Below are 20,163 nucleotides of genomic sequence, written 5' to 3' on the forward strand. Positions count from 1 at the left end.
ATACAATCCAAATTTTGTTTTAAAGGCTGTTTTCCATTCATCCCCTTCCCTCATTCAAATTTGATGATAACCGCTTTTTAAATCAATTTTAGTAAATATGATTGAGCCATGTAATTCATCAAGCATATCATCAAGTCTAGGAATTGGATGTCGATACTTTATCGTTATTTTGTTGATTGGGTGGCAATCGACACACATTCGACACGTACCATATTTCTTTGGTACTAATAAGACAGGAACGGCACAAGGGCTTAGGCTCTCACGAATGTACCCTTTATCTAGTAATTCCTCAACTTGCCTTTGCAATTCCTTTGTCTCCTCGAGATTGCATCTATAGGCTGGTCGATTTGGTATTGAAGCTCTGGGTACTAAGTCAATTTGATGCTCTATCCCACGTAAAGGTAGTAAACCTTTAGGGGCCTCACTAAAAACATCCTCATAATCCTGCAAAAGACACTGAAACACACTATGCAAATTTTTGTTAATGTTAGATAAAGATAAATAATTTTGCCTAAACCTCACAAGGATACAAGGCTGTTTATTGAGTATGGCTCTTCGTACATCTTTTTTTGTTGCCAAATTATTTTTTCTCTCATTTTACCACTTGTGGATTCACTCACCTTTGGGCTTTTTAGATTTTGACTTTTTTCACTACTAGCCTCTTTTCTCTCTGTCTTTTGTACTTGTCCTTTCTCCCTTACCCCCTCACAAAATTTCATCATCTTCAATTGATCTTTATATACATCAGCGAGATTTAAAGGAGCAAAAGTGAATTTTCAGCCTTTAAACACAAGGGAGTATCGATTAAGCTTACCTTGGTGTGTAACATCGCGATCAAATTGCCAAGGCCGTCCAAGGAGCAAGTGTGACGCATGCATTAGGACCACATCACACCATATCTCATCCTCATAATTCCCGAGCTTAAAAGTGACCAATGACTGTTTTGTAACTTTCACTTCGGAGCATTCATTAAGCCACTGAAGGTGATATGGCTTAGGGTGTTTGGTACAAGGCAACTTTAAAGAATCCACCAAATAGCTGCTCACCACATTCGAGCAACTCCCACTATCAATAATGAGTGAACATAAGTTACCTTTAATAAAACACCGAGAATGGAAAATATTGGTCCTTTGTTTATCAACATCATCTTTCATCTGGATGTTAAGGGTTCGGCGAACTACAAGGCATTGAAAATCAGCAAAGTCCCCTTCTTTTGGTGGTTCAACCAACTCTTCGCCATTATCACTGTCATCCACAAGTTCTGGCATATCTGGATCTGTTTTATCAGAGTTGGAAGTGTTCTCACCATTATCTTTTAGAAGAAGTAATCTCGTGTTAGGGCATTCCCTACTATAATGACCACGCCCTTTGCACTTAAAACATTCAATCTCACGAGTCCTCTTCACATTCGAATCACCTAAATTGGGCTGCTTAGAAGGTGTTTGCGCTTTAACAGTAGCCCCATTTTTCCAATCTGATTGCTTACTTCCATTACTCAAAGAAGACTTATTAGTAACAAAAGGTGATTTTGAACTTTTAAAATCAGAATTGGAAGTGTCACCTCTGTAATATTGTGAAGTAGAGAAGGAACCAAACCTTTGTTCCTTTAATTGTTGCTCGATCTCAATGGCTTTATGAACTGCTTCTTCTAAATCAATGTAAGTTTGTAGCTGCAATGTATTAGCTATTGGCCTATTCAAACCATCAATAAATCGTACCATAGTTGTTTCCTCATCCTCCTCCACATTATCTCTTTGAATGAGCATCTCCATCTCCTTAAAGTATTCATCCACTGTCCTACTACCTTGAACAAGTCTTCTAAGCTTTGTTTTAATCTCTCTATAGTAGTGAGGTGGAATAAATCTTTTACGCATAATGTGTTTCAACTCATCCCATGTCGAAATCTCATCTTCATAATTTCGATGACGATTCACCCTAAGTTGAGTCCACCAACTTAATGCATAATCTGAAAATTCTAGCATTGCTAACGCTACCTTTTCATCATCCGGACATTTATAATATCAAAACATAAGTTCAATCTTAGATTCTCATTCACAATAAGCTTCTGGATCATTCTTACCACGAAATTGGGGAATTATGAACTTCGGTTTTGCCAAAGAGGGTTGCCCACGATCATGAAAATCATAATCAGTTCTAGGGACATGTCGAGGAGCGCGCCTATGAGCAGGAGGCTGGTTATCCACATCTTCTTTAATTGGATCTTGATATTGAGGCTCTTGATTCAATCGCACCTCATTTAAAGTAGCACTCAAAGTTCTGAGTAAGGCAGCTTGTTTGTCTAACTGTTGTTGGAATTTTGTAAATGTGTCGTAGACATCATTATGATCATTATCACCTTGACCAATCCTATACATTTTCAACAACCTACAAAACAAACACTCAACACTCAAAAAGGAAAATTAGTAAATCTCACCGTTAATCACTCAAAAAGAAAAATCAAACTCTCAATGAGGTAGAATTCAGTCTTGTGAGTTCTTTAGTAGAGTCTATATCAACCAATTAGAAAGTGTATGAACCGAAACTACCAAAGAATCCTAATTTGCACTAGGATGCCAAAAACAGACAAGACACCAATTGATTTGTGTTGCACCAAGGAAGAATTGTACACACCTTAAAATTCTACTAACACAAGAAAAAAGAAGGTGTTAGATAGTGTAAAGGGAGAATAAAGGCAAAACAAATGAAAACCTACAGCTAAGAATCAATAAAAATTGCTGAAATCCAAAAGCCCGAAAAACTGCGGAGTAACTTGACAACTTCGTTCAAGGTGTTCCTGATCTCCAAAAATCATGAAATTAAATCCAGAATGTCCTTAAATATTGAATTTTTGATCTGGAAAGTTTGGCCACCAAACTCAACCCGCTGAATATTTTTTTTAATTTTTACTGGATTTCATCTTTTTCAATTTTTTTGACTTTTTCGACTGATTTTTTTGCAGAAAATTTTTTTTTATACTCAATATCAGGGCAAAAAATATGCATGTAAAATTTTAGATCTATCAGAAAGCATTTACCCACTTGAATGAATTTTTTTCCAAAAAAATTTCTAGGTAAAACTGCTGTTTGTAGTTTTAAAAAATAGAGATCAGTTTAGAACTCAACCAAGAACACCCAAAACGCCCAAAATCTGATACCAAATGATAGAGGGTTGCGAGCGGACCAAGATCGAGTTGTCAAGTCACGGAAAACTCTTACGAAAACTCTAAACGAATGGATCTGAAACGAAACAGAGAATTAATATTAGATTCGATTAGATCTGAAAACGAAAATTCCCAAATCAATAAATGAACAGCAAGGATCAAACGCCCTTAGGTATGACTAATCTTGGAAGCCAAGAACACGAGATTGCGTTCAATTTAGGCTCCAATCTGCCGAATCTGAAAAGAATAACACAAAACAACAAGTTAATTTTAAAAATCCAGCAAATCGATTGAATCAAAAAATAAGAAATTGGGGCGGCAAGATCAATTGAAATTGAAGATTGGAGAACGTTTTCTTGATGCCAAAGATTGTTGCAAGATAGATTTTGAACTTTGGGAATGGCTGAAACACAACAAGAACAATTAATCCCAAATTAATCAACAAATCGGCACAAGCAGAAATTAATAAAGATGAACGAACAACAAGAAAATAAAGAAAAGTCCTAAGAAGCCTTGAAATCCCAAAAGATTTCACAACTCCCTTCAAACGGCTCTAATCTCCCCTCCAATGAAGATCAATGGCTAGAAGAAGGCAGAAGATGGCTCCCACAATCAAAAAGATTGTTAAAACTACTTCTAAAGAAAACTCAAGAGAAAATTCTTGAAGAACTCAAAGAGAATTTTCACTCAAAACAAATCTGAAATTTTCAATGTAATTGTAATGTAATCAATAGGGTGGCCAGTCATGCCTATTAATAGGCCTTCTACCTATTTCCTAATCTCATTAGGAAAACTTAAAAAAAAACCTAATTAATAAATTAAGAGGGAAATTCGGCCAAGGCATTTTAATGGGCTGCTTGGGCCAAATTTTGACATATAATAATCCTAAAGTCTAAAAATTAAACTAGATATTTAAACAATTAAAATCTTTTACAAATTGGGCCACCTTAACAATTTGGCCTGATTTTCAACTAAGTATGGTTTGACTTCTTGGTTGGGCTCGGAATCATCTTATTGGGCCTTGCCTTCAAGAACTTGGGCTTGTAGTCCATCTCCTACCGAAATTGGTTCGTTGATGCTCGTAACGGAGATCCAATGCGCTTTGGCTGCAAGATTCAGTTTCTTGGACCAAGATTTCCAAGATTTGAAATATTGATTTTCTTGATTCTTGAAATCGCTCCAAACAGCAAAATTGGGCCAAGATTCGGTTTCTTGATTTTCTTGAAAACAAGAAAGTGAATCTTGATTTTCTCTTTCTTTCGTGTACGCATCTAAGGCCTTGCTAACAAATTCCTGAATGGTCCCATTTAGTTTGGAACGCATTTGTTTGGCCTTTGACCTCGTTATTGGGCCTTATGGTAATTTGAGCGCATCATGTTCTTGAGCTTGGGTTGGGCCTTTGTGACTCGTATCATAAGATCTGTGTTTTAATCCGCTCCACTGCATCTTCAGGGAGATAGGATTGTAGCTTTACTGATCCGTCCTCTGGGGAACATGACCTATAAAATCCATTTCATGGACCTATTTATGCCTAGTGATTAGGATGTTATGATCGGAATGAATCAAAATCTCCTAACTAAATGTGCATGCATGAATGCAAAAATGTCATAAAAATGATCCTTTAATGATTGAGTTGTGATTGCTCATTATTCATTAAGGCTCTATTACCAACACGCCAGAACGCTATCTTGTTTGGCTGGTAACACTTATCTCTTACTTAATCGGATTGCCCCCACTGTAATCTTCAAAGTTCAATCCACTGTAATCTTCAAGGTTTAGTCCACTGTAATTTTGGGACATAAAATTTGAACCATCTTCTTCTCACTGTAATTTAGGAGTATAAGGTCTGGCTCTTTCTCAATCCTCTCCCACTACAATTCAGGGATACAGGATCTGAATCTCTTTGGTCTCCTACACCATTCTCAGGGTGTCGTACCAAATGTTTATGCACAATTGTAGTACTGTCTCTTCTGAGAAACCTCTTCTTATCACTCGGTGATCATTGCTTGTTTGTTCATTGAAACTTTGTCACCAACACGACATTTTGTCGTTTTGTTCAATCCATGTTTGGACAACAAAATCCGAAAGGATGGTCTTAATCTAGACTTTTCCTCCCTAGACATTTCGACCTTTAAACTTGGTGTGTTCTAAACAATAGTCCTGTTTCAGGTTCCTGTATTATTCAGAGTAATATGTAAAACTCCTTTTGCTTGAATATTTAGTCTATTAATCGTTATTTCAATGAAAAATGCTTGAAAAATATTATCACAATGGACAAGATAAAATATTATTGAGAACAAAGCTCGAAATGATTTAATTAAGATAACAAATTTTGCTAAAATAAGATGAAAAAGATTATCATAATGGATAAGATGAAATTTTATTGAGAGCAAAGCTCGAAATGAATAAATTAATCAAGATAACATATTTTGCCAAGATTCAAAATGAATAAGATAAAAACAGATGCCCCAGATATCGCAGCATGAGCTTCTCTGCATGAGCTTCTTGAGGACCCTTTTGAACTTGATGTGTATTTTGAGGATTTAGAATGCTTTGTCGATGCCCCAAGATGTAACATCACTCTTTCTTGCTAATTCAGGCATAGTAAGACTACCACATGCCCCACCTTCGATCAAAATTTGAATTGCCCTTTTTTTGGGTTTTCAATTCAAAACCCCTTTGGTCTCAATGCGCCTTTTTGCGGGTTTTCACCTTGGCCTCTCCTTCATTTCTTTTCTTCTTTTTTCTTTATCTTTTCTTCTTCTTCTTTTTTGAAATATTCTTTAATTGAATCTGAACTTATGGTATTAAGCTTGTTCTTGTTATCCCTTCCGATCAAAATCAACGCTTTTCCAGATAAGGCCTTCTTTATAAAATCCTTCCCAGTTTGACATTTCACTTTCTTATGAAGTTCTTTTTGAATGGGAAGAACCTTCTTCGTTACTAGGTTTCTCTCATGGGAATCTTTGGGGTGAACTTTTGGTGAGCTCGCATCATTTACTTTTGGTACATTTGACCATGACGGATAACTTTGAACAATCCTCTTCAATCAGGATTAGGTCCACAAAAAGCTCAAAGAGAAAGAATCTTGACTTCAATGGGTAAAACTGTAGTTAGCCAAAGAGAAAGATGTTGCCCTAGTACAGTTTTTTTGCCTCTACTGCACTATTTACTTTGGGGCGATATGGTGTTAATCTTGAACATACTGCAAACTTTTGATGTCCTGTCGTTGTTCAAATTCAATGCATGGTCTAATATGATCCTTTTTTGGCATTCCATATTGACATATGATTTTTCAAGGATTTGCTGACTGTCGACTTCGTGGCATTGGCATATGAAGCAACTTCCACCCCCTTAGTGAAGTAATCAATGACCATAAAGATGAGTTGATGGCCGCTAGAATCTTTCGGCGCGATCAGCTCGATGACATCCATGCCCCTCATTAAGGAAGGCTATGGCTTCCATTGATTTTTTTAAGGTAGGATCTTGTTCTGCCATCCTTAACAAATCAGGAGATAAGCTACAGTCTCAATCCCCTTCAAAGTCCTGAGGTTCCTCTGGACACATATCTTGCTCAAAAGGATATTCTGAGTCAATAGTAGTGTCACTCATGTCTTTGATATCTGGAGACCTGTTGTAGGGACGAAGGCAGATCCAAAGAATAAAAGAATCTAAGAATATTTATTTGTACAGTATGATTATGAATGAAATGGAAACAATGGAAGAATATTACTCGAAGTGAGAAACAAAGACACATTTTTATTGAAATAAGGATGCTGGACATAAGTCAAATTCACAAAAGGATTCTTATTGCTCCTAGGCTTAGAGCAATAAGCATGTTTTCGACATTACTTTGAATTATCTTTAAACAATACAAGGATATTTTCCACAGTCCCATTGTTCAAAACATTCCTTGATAAATTCTCAGTTCTTTTTGGACACGGCGCTAACGTTAAAATTCCCCAACATTCCTTCCGGGTCTTCTACTTCTTCGAAGAATTCCAACTCTTTTTTATCCATTAGGCTTTACACCAAAGCTTTGAATTTAGCGCACTCTTGGATTTCATGACCTTCTTCAGCATGGAAATCACAATAACTCCTCATCCCTTTTGGCCTCCTCTCCTCTCCGAATTCTGAATGATTAATCCCATGTCTATCATTTGTTTCAAAACTCATTTCAGTGGGGTTTTTACGTCTGCAACATTGGTTTTCGTTCTCTTTCCTCCATTCTTAATTATCGCATTTACCCCTGAGTCTGGGTGATTGGGTAACGAATTTCCTGCCATATTAGGTCCTGATGGATCGTCAAATTTTATGATGCCCATCTTGATGAACCTTTCAACTAACTTTTTAAATATGAGGCAGTTTTCAATTGAGTGTCCTGTTATTCCCGCATGGTATTCGTATTGTGAGTTCGCATCATACCATTTCAGGAACGGAGGTTGCACGAGTTCCACATAGCATGGGGATACCACATGAGCATTAAACAGATTTTGATACAATTCTTGATATGTCACCGAGATGGGTGTGAACTAGAGTCTTTCTATGTTTGGCCTTGAGTTGGATTCTTGCCTTGAAGTGCTTTGATAGCCAGCGGTTATGGCCCTCGATTGGCCCATTATGACCGATTTTGAATGCCCTTTACTATACAAGCTCAAGTTGCTCATTTCATTTTCATTGTTGTTTGCGGTTGATCTTTTGACACTTTCTCCCGCATCTATCTTCCCACTTCTTATGGCGTTTTCAATCATCTCACCAGACATTACCATATCTAAGAAGCTTATGGTAGCGCTTCTCAACATGTGGTTAATGAATGGGGCCTTTAAAGTGTTGATGAAAAGCATCATTATTTCTTTTTCCAGAAGAGGTGGCTGGACTTGTGTTGCTACCTCTCTCCATCTTTGGGCATATTACCTGAAGCTCTCACTTTGCTTCTTTTCCATGTTCTGCAGTGTAATTTTGTCAGGTGCCATGTCTGTTACGTGGCCATATTACTTCATGAAAACCTGTGCCAGGTTCTTCCGTGAGTGGATATTGGCATGGCTTAACTGGTTGTACCATTTGGCAGCCGACCCGATCAGACTGTCTTGGAAGCAGTGAATTAGCAGGTGATCGTTATTAACATACCCTGTCATTCTTTGGCAGAACATCGTGATGTGAGCTTCTGGACAACTAGTCCTATTATAATTTTCAAATTCTGGAGTCTTGAATTTTAGCGGGAGTACTAGATCTAGGACCAAACTCAGATTCCTAGCGTCAACCCCGTGATGGTAGTTAGCAATTTCCATTGCTTTGAGTTTTTCCTCCAACCACTTCCAGGATTGGTTGTATTGTCCCTCGGATTGGAACCTGAGCCTGTTTGAAAGTTCATTGGTACTGAGGCACCAGCTTGGTATTGAGGTCTAATAGTGACAGGTACTCTTTGCGGGCACATATCTGGTTATGCCTGGGTGCTCGTCGGGGTGAAACCTGGAGGATAAACAGGGTCCTCATGATCAACCCCAGAATCAACTACAGGGCTCTTTCCTTTTGCAATGTCTTGTTGGATTTTATCTAGTCGTTCCTGCATCTGATCTTGCATCTCCTTTTACTATTGTTCCAATCTTTCTAACCTATGATCCATTACTTTTGTTTTGCGACGAGTACCGTAGTGATATTTGGTAGGTGGATTCTTGTTGGTTTCCAGATTAACTGAAATAATCTCGTTTAAATAGGGTTATTTCATGAAATTTATTGCAAATGATGCAATGAAATGTAATGTAGATGAATGGAATGAATGCGAAAAGAGACGTTGATTCTGATTTAATTCTATTAGAACAACTTTACTAGAAAACAAATCTCTTTACATAAACGGATATATATACGACTTTTCCCTCATACACCAGGCGGATACATCGATCCTTTTCTTCATGTCCAAATGCTAAGATCGGCTCTCGAGAATTTTCTAAAAGGGCGCCTCTTCGATCTCCTTCTTGCTTGATCCGAGTCATGGCCCATTGTTCACTCATCTTCGTGACGCTTGTTGGCTCCTTTAAAAGAGTTAGAACATTATCGACTCTTGAATAACTTTCGTCAACTTGAATCCTCGAGCTACAAAGCGAAGCTGTGTACTCATTCATCAAACTATCATCTTTACCTCGTTATGTTTTCTAGGACCATGTTTGGACGACCGTATTGTCTTCCATTTTATCAAGAAACTCATTTTCTTATGACAAGCTCTCTATTTAGATACTGAACGTGAATCAATACCTCTTTTATGATAAAGATGCAATGCAATCATGGTCAAAGAAAAAACAAAGCAAGTCAGTATAACACAAAACTAAAATTCAAAGCATATAAGAAATAATTAAAGTTGCTATTCAGGAAACCGCTAGGGTTCGGTATGGTTCTACCTAGGGTAGGCTCCTAGGGTTCATTATATGTGGTTTGGTTCTAAAGTAAAGGTACCTGAACCGGCAGATTCCTCGATCCTCACCCATTGTAGGCTTATACGGACCGAGTTCAGTTCAGGGGGACAGATTTCCCTATGGCTACACAGAGATGAAAATTTCACGAAGACATAGGTACGGATGTATCCCGAAAGTGATCCACTATCCTGCACGGAGGTGAAAAACCTCACGAAGGACTAGTTTCTCACTCCCACTTAAAAGGGTAAGATCGAGTGGTCATGCAATGCCATGTGCAGAAATATATCAAAACTTAAACTAACACAACAATTATAACCACCTTGATAAAGACCAAAATAAAGACGAATGAAATGCAATGAAAGGATCGTAAATTTAAACCAAATCTTTGGTTTTCGACAAAAAGACAAAAGTAATCAACACGTGGCTTGACTCTTTTTCTAATTCCCCAATGGAGTCACCAAGCTCTTGACACATTTTTTTGATAAAAAGAGTCGACTTCGATTTTGAAAACAAAAACGAACATGGGAGTCGCTATCAATCTTTTTTAATGAGGTGTGATCGGGTCACCTCGAAAAATAGTTTTTCAATAAATGGTTTAGATTTATTAAAACAATGCTTTTGGTCTACGAAATTCAGAAAAACAGGTTCGGGAGTCGGTTACGTACGAGGAAGGATTAGCACCCTCGTAACGCTCAAAAATTGGTACCTAGTTGATTAATTAGTGTCTTAGTGTCGAAGATTGAAAACTTTGAAGAGTTTTAAAAATACTATCCTTAGAAAAAACTCGAATAACATGGATTGAAATTTAAGATTCTCTTGTTCTGAAGGAATATCACATCTAGCACGTTAGGACACGATACTTTAAACCATCGAACCAATATCACCTTATAGTTTCAAAAACCCATACTTTGAAGTTTTAAGAGGATATTTGGCTATTTAGTCAAACGAGAAATCGAAACCCAGCACGTTAGGGCACACTTTCTTGAATTTCCAAATACAAAATATTGCCTTTATTATTTTTTAGAAAAAATCCTCATATCGAGAAAACAACATGTCACACCCAATGCATTAGTACACAATGTATTGAATTCCCGATACGAAATACATGCCGAAAAATTTACTTATTTGAAAGACGTTAGATTCTCTCGATTTTAGAAAAGGCCATACTCCGTAAGTTAGAACATGATCTTTTATTAATTCCTGAGATTATTTTTATAAAAAAATTATGTTTGAAAATACTCGTGTATTTAGATTTATCGCGAAAATCAAAACCCCATAAGTTAGGGTACGACCTTCTCGAATTGAAACACGAAATTTTTCTTATTCAAAAGTCATAAATTAAAAGGATATTTTGCTATTTAGGTTAAACAAGAAATCGAAACCCAACACGTTAGGGCACGTCTTCTCAAATTTTCAAACGCAAAATATTACCTTATTTCGGGATTTTTTAATTTGGATAAAAAGAAAATGAAATGCTTAAAAATGCACGTTTAATTTATTAGGTTTTTAGAGAAATCGTTTAATATGCAAAAGGAATTGTACATGGCTATTAATAATAATACAACATGCATTTGAAACAAAGGCCTAACATACATCGTAAAATACAAATGTTTTAATACTTAAAAGTTCTAGTATCAATGTGCATGAATAATAGTAATACAATGACAAGTAGAACATTACGAACTTAACAACGACAATGCACATAATACTAATAGATCTAAATTTTGGAAGCATTTGAAATTAATAAAAAATAGATAGCGAAAATAAAGGCACGAATAATACGCGTCAACCAATAAACATAAAGCAAATGAAGAATAAATAAATGAAAGACATATAAGTTTAACTGGCAATTTAAAACAAATAATTAAACGAATATCAAATAAAATAAAATTAGTAACCGTTTTTTTAAAAAATAATGAAATTTGAATTTAAATTGATTAAGGATTGAATTGGAGTTTAAATAAAATCAGTGGGTTAGATTTGAAATAAAAAAAATTAGAGTCAATTGGAACACGCGCAAAGATGCAGGGGCCAATTGGGAAATTAATCCCTGACCCTTAAAGCACGTCGTTTCGCGCGGGACCAAATCAAAATAGCTACAAAATCTACGGGGCCAAATTAAAACAGAAAATGAAAAGCCAAAGGACCAAATGGAAAGAGGGTGACAATGTGAAAGTACCCGCAGCACAAATAGCCCATATGGCACAAAAACACGCGGACCTTGGCTGCGGGTCGGGTTGAAATTCGGGTAAGGGTAAAACGACGCTGTTTTGGAGCTGTTGAAGCCAGCCTTAAACGACGTCGTTTAAAGGGGCTATAAAAGGAATTTTTTTTAAAAAATTTTCATTCTCTTCTTCCTTTTCAAAAAAAAGAAAGAAAAAAAACCTCTCAACACTTTCCTCTCTCTGCAAGCTCCGATTGATGGCCACCGTACCGGCCGTCGGATCGCCGGTGTCAGTGCCGCTGCGTACGGTGGCTGGCGGAGGTATAAAAATGCTTCCTTTTAGATCTCGACCTCTTGAGTCCGAATCCGGGCTCAAAACAACCAAAAAACGAAAGAAAAGGGCCCTCAACGCTCCCCTACAGCCGATTCTGTCACCGAAGAAAGAGCCTCCGACGATGAGAATATGGATCAACCCCGGTGAGTTCCCTTTTTTTTCTTTTTTTTTATATTTCTTACTATTTAGTTTATAAAAAAGAAAAATGTAAAAATAATAAAATGAAAATGGACATAAAAATAAAAATCTAAAATAAGAAAATCGCCTTTAAAGAAAATCTTTTTCTTTTTTATTTCTCAAATCTCCCTCCCCCAGAAAAGGAAGCCATTTACAAAACACTCGACTTCGGCTTTTATAGCCGATTTACAACCTTTTAGTGTTTTTTTTTTGTTTATGACTTGTTTTTGTTGTTTGTCTACTTGTTGTTTGTCTTTCTTTTCTGTTGTCTTCTTGCTTGCGTGGTGCTGGTGATAGAGGTGTCAGATGCGTGGTGATGGCGTGAGATGGAGGCTGACGGAAGCAGATGTAACAGAGGCGGCAATGGCTAGGGGTGGCACACTAGGGTTTTTTTTGTGTAGTGTTTAGGTGTTGGGATAATTGGGCTAGGGTTAGTTTGGGTTATTGGGTCTTAATCTGTATTGGGTTTTTATTTTTATTTTTTGCTTGTTTTTGCCTGGGCAAAATTGGCCCATAACACCATCAATTTAGATTAATTTGGAATGGCAAGACTTGCTTAATTAGATATCAATTAAATAGTATTGGGAACTTTTGGGGTTGAGAATAAAATGTTCATTTGGTTCATTCTGACATCAAAAAATTGAACCAGAGTATGATTCAGTCAAGCTTGAGTAGCTTGTGATTAGGGTTGGTTGCTTGCTTTCGCTTTAGATTCATGGCAAAAAATGAGGCACTAACATAGAAACTAAAAGTCGGTATATTATCTTGCACATAAAAATAAGAGAAAAAAATTGAAAATGATGTTAAGCAGCATGCCTGATTCGATAGGTTTGATGCTGTTTCTGATAAACTATTTATTCTTGTTTGTTATATTGATGTCTCTGAATAGCTGTATCTATTAATGCGATTTCTCCTAGAATATTGATTCATGCATGTTGTACAAAATTCATTGCATTGTGGTGTCACTGAATTCTTAAATACTAATTTTCTACATGAATCTAATTTTCTACAGGAGCTCAGTGACATGACTGCTATAAAAGCAGAGGATATATTGACCACCTTACAGAGTCTAGAACTGATTTAGTACAGGAAAGGTCAACATGTTATCTGTGCAAACCCCAAGGTCTTGGATCGCCATCTAAAAGCAGTTGGCCGTGGTGGTCTTGAGGTTTATGTTAGCAAATTAATCTGGGCATCATATAAAGAACAGAGTTAATGATGCTACTCATATAAAGAATAGGTTCGAATTACACTAACGAGTTTGTCTACTTAGTAGCTGTTTAGTTAGGAATTCTTAGCTTCTTGTATTTTATGTATAAAGCTGAGGTCTTAGATTATGAGATTAGAAACTCAAACTTAGATCAACTCAAGAGCTATTTACATTCTAGATGTACTTATTGCAATCACACCATCACCTGTGTCATATGAGACATGTCGGGACAAGCTAACTTGTATATGTTTTACTACACCGTGAGTTACAAAATAAATTACTTCTTCTCTCTCTCTCTCTCTCTCTCTCTCTTTCTTATGTTTGACATTTGATTTGATTTCCACCTGTGTTTGAATGGAAGTTATTGCTCGCAACCTTATTGCTTCTGAATGGGTTTTATAATCATATTTCATGTCCTACTTTTCTCTACCCTTGGTTTGGTAGTGTTGTTGGAAACATAGTGGAGGAGATAAATGGTGACAATCTTTGAGAGTTTTCTCTACCGTTAGTTGGTTGGTTATCTTTAGATGATTGTCATTTAATCTACCTTTCACCGTCTTCTCCCCTTTTATGTTTGTCTATTAGATTTGACAATTGATGCTAAGGAAGGTAGTATATCTTTTATAAATCATATATAAAATTATACCTATTAGGACAATGTTGTTGTTATTATGTGGTGTACTACTAATTATGCATTTAGATAATATTATTAATTTCTAGTATTAATTGTGGTTTGCAAGCTAATTTAAAATTATTCAATACTTGTTTTTATTTTTTATAACACAATTACAAATAATTTATTTGAATTTGGTTGTTTTTAATTTATGACGATTAATATTGTAGCTTAATAATTGAGTATTATTATATATTTAATTTGATTTATTTATTTATAAATAAATCATTACAATATATGTAAAACAATTTAAAATATAAAATTTATTAATATGTATATAAATTTATTAATATATGTAAAACAAATTTTTGGAAAATATTTTTAGGAAATCACCAAACAATGAAAATATTTTACACAGATTCATCCAAACACCAGAAAATATTTTCAATAAATCATTTTCCAGAAAAGTAAATCATTTTCCAGAAATCATTTTTCGGAAAACATTTTACTGGCAAACAAACGGACTTTAAGTCTATATTTAATTTGTCTTAGCTTTATTAGATATTTATTAAAGTGTTTAAATATGTTTTAATTTGTCATAGTCGAATTTAATATTGGATTCAATGTTTTCTAGGTGCAGCTGAATACATGAATGACAATTAAAGCTTGGTGCATGCATGGCTGGATGCAACGAATAGAAAGGTTCATGCATGGTCAGCTACAATGTATGGTGTGCTGGTTATTGGCCTTCCCAAGTACCTATTAGGCCAAAGAGTAGCTATCCATTAACTTTCTCAAGTTGGCCGAACAAATTCCCATGATGCTTCAATGAGTTCACACCAGCCGATTTTCCCATTCACATTTGTTGTTCATTCGGTTTTGAGCTTTCACATTCAAGTGACCTTTCAAGTTGGAAATCACACTTCAGGTAACTCTTCAAGTTGCTCATTTAAGCCTCCCACATTCGGCTGAATCAAAGCAAATTAATTGAGCTTAATTAAAGCACATGGACGAACCTAGACATGGCCAACCGGTTTCCTAAGCTGCCAATTAGATTTAGCTGATTTTTCTTCTCCTAGAAGCTGTCCAATGACGTCCCAAATAGTTGAATATAGACAAGGCAAGTAATAGTTTTATTCTAATACATTTTATCTCATTTAAAGCCGAATGCTTAGTCTTTAAGTCATGTAACTTTGTCCATTCGGGTAGCCTAGGAATAGCTATAAATACTTAGCTAATTTCATTTTGTAAGGACCTTTAATCAAATTTTAATCAAATTGAACTTTGAGTTCTTTTTGAGGTTTTCTCCTCTCCAAATTTCTTTCGGGTCTCGCTTGACTTATCTGCTTGTCAATGGCGTCAACCCGATTCTCTTTTTGATACCTTTGGTTCCTACCTTTTTAGGTAATGGGTCAAGGTCCTTTTTCTTCAATCAGCAACCCACCTTATGCCATATAAGTCCCGGGTCGCACTCTTTATAGTGTTGGTTCACTCTTAACGCTTAAGTTTAAATTCTATTCCATCCATTATCAAAATTACCTATCATTAGTTTCGCTGCTTACTTAACCCATCTAAATCATATTTAACCTACTTCAATCTTAATTGCACCCATTATTTTATTATTTATCCAACTACAAGACTATACAAGTTAGGAAAGCTACTTTCGCATTGACGATCGGGCAACTAAGACGACTCGACTCACTGACCCGAGGCGGATCTCATTATTTGGTACCAGAGCTCGCTAAAATGAGAAGTATCGACCTGCAAGGTCAATCCAAAGTAGCTTCGTGAAAAAAAAAATTCGAGAAAAAAAATTCGTGTATAAAAAAAAGACACTCAATTGTATTTTTTTCATCTTTTCTAATTGAAAAAAATATATTTGAAATATTAAAAAAATTACGAAGTTAAGAAAAAAAAGTCTTGAAAGTTTAAAGTGTTTTATCTTTTATAGCTCGTTCTTATATCACCCTATACACCACACCTAAACATATTTCAATTTTCTTTCAGCCTACCCTAACCCATTCATCATTTTCCCTTGTAACCCATTTGAAGTCGACACCCTTAGACTCAGATTTGATCTAAAGAGACTCTTATGAAATTACGAGAGAAGAAAATAGTGGTAAAAGACACAAGTGTGTGAGCCCAATAGAGAGAAGAAAAAGCCAATAGTGAGCATAAACACGAGTGTGAGTGCTAAATTATTTTCTTTTCTTTCCGAGTGACTAGTGAGGTTTTGTGTAATAAAATCATGTTTCAAGAAAAGTATTTAGCATTTGAATTTCAGGATTTGGTGAAAGAGATGGGTCGATTACTCGATTGAAAATTAGAACCTGTAAAACGACGATTGAAGCGAATAAATGAACTAGCCCAACGTAAGCAAATATCACCAAGTCGAAAAACGGAGTCAAGGCCATCACGTAGACAAAGATCCCATGACTACTTTAAAAGAGATCTATACTGTGATTCCCACTCATCGAGGAATTCGAGTAGAAAGAGAGAAAACTTTATGTTTGAGAAATTCTGAGATGTCACATGAGAAAGTAGAAATATCTTGTCAAGTGCGTCAAGGAAATCATCCACGGAGAAATATTCATGACAAGTTAAACTTGGTTCATATGTAGATTCTTTCCCTTCTTTCCGTCGAAAAACTTATCATTCTGATTCATTTGTATCATCTTCATATTGTACTGAAAGAACGAGGCAAAAAGAAAAAGAAATAAAAAGAAAAGAGAGACAATAGATGATAATGAGAGAAAATGAGCGGATCCTAAACGAACTCGAGAGAAGAAAAAAAGAAATGAAAGAAAAAGAAATTGAAAAATAAAATGAAAGAGAGTTTGAAAATGAGTTAGAAAAAGAAACAAAAGAAAAAGAAGATAGTGAGCGAGAACAAGTGAGTAATGTTTCCACTAACCGACATGTGAGTTTTCCTCGTGTTGTTTCTTTTCAGGTTTCTGAAGAATTGATTAATAAGTTTCATCTACTTTACCTCCCAAAGGAGAGATAGTTCACATTGGGTAGAGAAGGTAACATTCTGAACGTCTCTAGTCCACCTAGGCCTAAAGGTAAGCAAGGTAAGGTTTCTATATCCTTTAAACAACCTTATTCGATTCATAGTAAAAACATTACTTATGACATGGGTTTTGGAAAAGAACTATACCTTGATGTGGTCGATTTTAATGATGGCAAGGAAAATTTTCCTAATGATAATTTTTGCATCGACCAGTATGTGGATGAAGTGAGATTCAATCATCATGAATATATTTCGAGCTTGTGTAATAAAATGTTGCTATGCAAAGTGCTTAGTTCATATGAATGTGATGATGGTGTGACAGATCTGCCTTGTCGTATAAATTTTGCATGTTTGCGTAAGTTTGAATGAGTGAGACTTGAGTTTTATGATTGTTTGAATGATTGTTTGATCACATCTTCTTTGATTAACATGAGTGGGACATTGGAAAGTAAGAAACTCATGTTGCCTGTTGAATTGAGTGACCAAGCTTGTGTGTTCAAACCTGAAATTTGTTGTTTTAGGTCGATATGTGGGGAACTCAAGCATCCTAAATTTTGTGCGACCAATTTATGTTTGTTTGATGCTTGGCCTTTGGCTAAGGAAACAAAATTTAAAGATTCTTTTTATAACTTAAAATCGATCCTTGTTTAATCTATGTTGCTGGTTACTAAATTCTTGATTCATCATGAAATGGTAAGATACATCGATGATATTAAAATAAGGTAATTAAAGTTGCATGCTGTTGAGACAGTGGCTAGTGACATAGCTTTCGAAAGACCTTTTTATTTTGCTTTGGTTAACTGTTATTCTCTGTTTGTGGTTGACAATTTTGTTGTAAATGGAGGCATGAAGAATTGTTTACTAGATGTGCTCTGCTTTGAAAAATCTGTTGATGATGTTGGATTGATTCAGCATATATAAACTTTGCACGTGTGTGCTACGGGTTATTCACATGAAAAACTTGATTTGTTTGATTATGATAGTTTTGTGGAGCCCTCAAATTCTTGTGCAAAATCCTCTTGCCTAAGCATGTCTTCTCGGATGAAATGTGACAAGTTTGACTATTTGAATGGTTGTTTGCTCATTTCTTCTTTGTTTCGCATATGTGAGTTGTTGAAGAAAGAAAGGCCTTTGCTGCTCTTAACCATGAACGACCAAAATCATATATTCAAACCTGGTGCAGGTTTTCTTGAATTATTGCCAAGTAAAGGTCAACATCAAAATTTTGAATTTGTAGGTTGTTCGATGCTAAGCCTTAAGGGATTCGAACATGATATGTATTCTTATAACTTTAGTTTGTTTTGCTTTTCTACCCTGTTGTCCGTCGAGAAGAATGTAAGTCAGTGAGAAATGGTAAGAGAAAACTGTCTTTGATCCCGATGAATATTATGCCATATCATTGTACAAAAGATTTGATTCCTACAATGTTGTTTTTCAAGGTAATAATTTTTGATGGACTTGTGATTCTAGTTGGTTGCCATCAATGAATTTCTTGTTTCTTCTTGATAAGGTCAGATTCTTATATATTTTTAATTCCACTAATTGTTTACAAATTCAAGTGCAGATTGAATGTTTGGATCGAGTCTCTAAATTTCTCATTTGGCATGTTCTTAATTCGATTCTTTATTATGTAGATGAAACCTTTCATTATTTTATTCTCGAAAGGAGAAGGCCTGGACTCAAACTTAATTTTTTTCTAGATGTGTCTAATTTTTAAATTCCTGTTCAAAACCCCAAAATAGCTCTTCTTCATTTGATTCTTGTTGGGGCCCAAGAAATATTCTTCACAAGCAAATGGCCCGACTTGAGGACAAGTCGTTTTGAAGAGGGGGGAATGATGTAAGCACGCCCGAGAGCTTCCTTAGTTCAAACAAAGAACCAATGGTGCTGCCAAAAGGACCTATAACGCGAGCACGACCTAAGCTTTTCAAAGAGGCCCATTCGGCCTTAGTCTCGTGAATATGGGTTGAAGTGCTGTCCAAACCCATTGAAGAAGTTTGTACCAGCTCTATGAAGACTTCTTGCAACCTCTTGCAAGTCCTCAGCTACTCAATAGCTCCCCGAGCTCCATTCAGCTCAAATCAGCTCGTTTGAGCTCGTTTCAGCTCATTCCAATTTATTTCCAGCTCATCTACTTTATTGCTAGAATAAACTAAGTGTTTGCTTCATTTAGTTTATTTTTTTACAGCTCATTAATTAATCTTTAGCTTACTACAGCTAATTGCAAGTTTTACCACAATTAGAGCTAGCCGAATTCATATGTCTTCATTAAGTCTATATTTAATTTGTCATAGCTTTATTAGATATTTATTAAAGTATTTAAATATGTTTTAATTTGTCACAGCCGAATTTAATATTGGATTCAATGTCTTCTAAGTGCAGCCGAATACATGAATGACAATTAAAGCTTGGTCCATGCATGGCTGGATGCAACGAATAGAAAGGTTCATGCATGGTCAGCTACAATGTATGGTGTGCTGGTTATTGGCCTTCCCAAGTACCTATTAGGCCAAAGAGTAGCTGCCCATTAACTTTCTCAAGTTGGCCGAACAAATTCCCATGATGCTTCAATGAGTTCACACCAGCCGATTTTCCCATTCACATTTGTTGTCCATTCGGTTTTGAGCTTTCACATTCAAGTGACCTTTCAAGTTGGAAATCACACTTCAGGTAACTCTTCAAGTTGCTCATTTAAGCCTCCCACATTCGACTGAATCAAAGCAAATTAATTGAGCTTAATTAAAGCACATGGCCGAACCTAGACATGGCCAATTGGTTTCCAAAGCTGCCAATTACATTCAGCTAATTTTTCTTCTCCTAAAAGCTGTGCAATGCCGTCCCAAATACTTGAATATAGACAAGGAAATTAATAGTTTTATTCTAATACATTTTATCTCATTTAAGGCCGAATGCTTAATCTTTAAGTCATGTAACTTTGTCCATTCGGGTAGCCTAGGAATAGCAATAAATACTTAGCTAATTTCATTTTGTAAGGATCTTTGATCAAATTTTAATCAAATTGAACTTTGGGTTCTTTGTGAGGTTTTCTCCTTTCCAAATTTCTTTTGAGTCTCGCTTGACTTAT

General features: G+C 35.8%; 2 long non-coding RNA genes across 2 annotated transcripts; both read left to right on the forward strand.

Annotated features, from left to right (window-relative positions):
- Positions 1 to 11,930: 11,930 nt before the first annotated feature.
- On the forward strand, positions 11,931 to 12,866 carry LOC105766118 (uncharacterized). Its single transcript, XR_001125025.2, has 2 exons — positions 11,931 to 12,208; positions 12,540 to 12,866. It is a non-coding gene; the product is annotated as an uncharacterized LOC105766118 (long non-coding RNA).
- A 1,667-nt stretch (positions 12,867 to 14,533) lies between these two features.
- On the forward strand, positions 14,534 to 18,487 carry LOC128041277 (uncharacterized). The gene is made up of 2 exons (XR_008196014.1): positions 14,534 to 14,993; positions 17,016 to 18,487. It is a non-coding gene; the product is annotated as an uncharacterized LOC128041277 (long non-coding RNA).
- The last annotated feature ends 1,676 nt before the right edge of the window (positions 18,488 to 20,163 follow it).

This window comes from Gossypium raimondii, chromosome 5 (genome assembly GCF_025698545.1).
Source record: "Gossypium raimondii isolate GPD5lz chromosome 5, ASM2569854v1, whole genome shotgun sequence".
NCBI lineage: Eukaryota > Viridiplantae > Streptophyta > Magnoliopsida > Malvales > Malvaceae > Gossypium > Gossypium raimondii.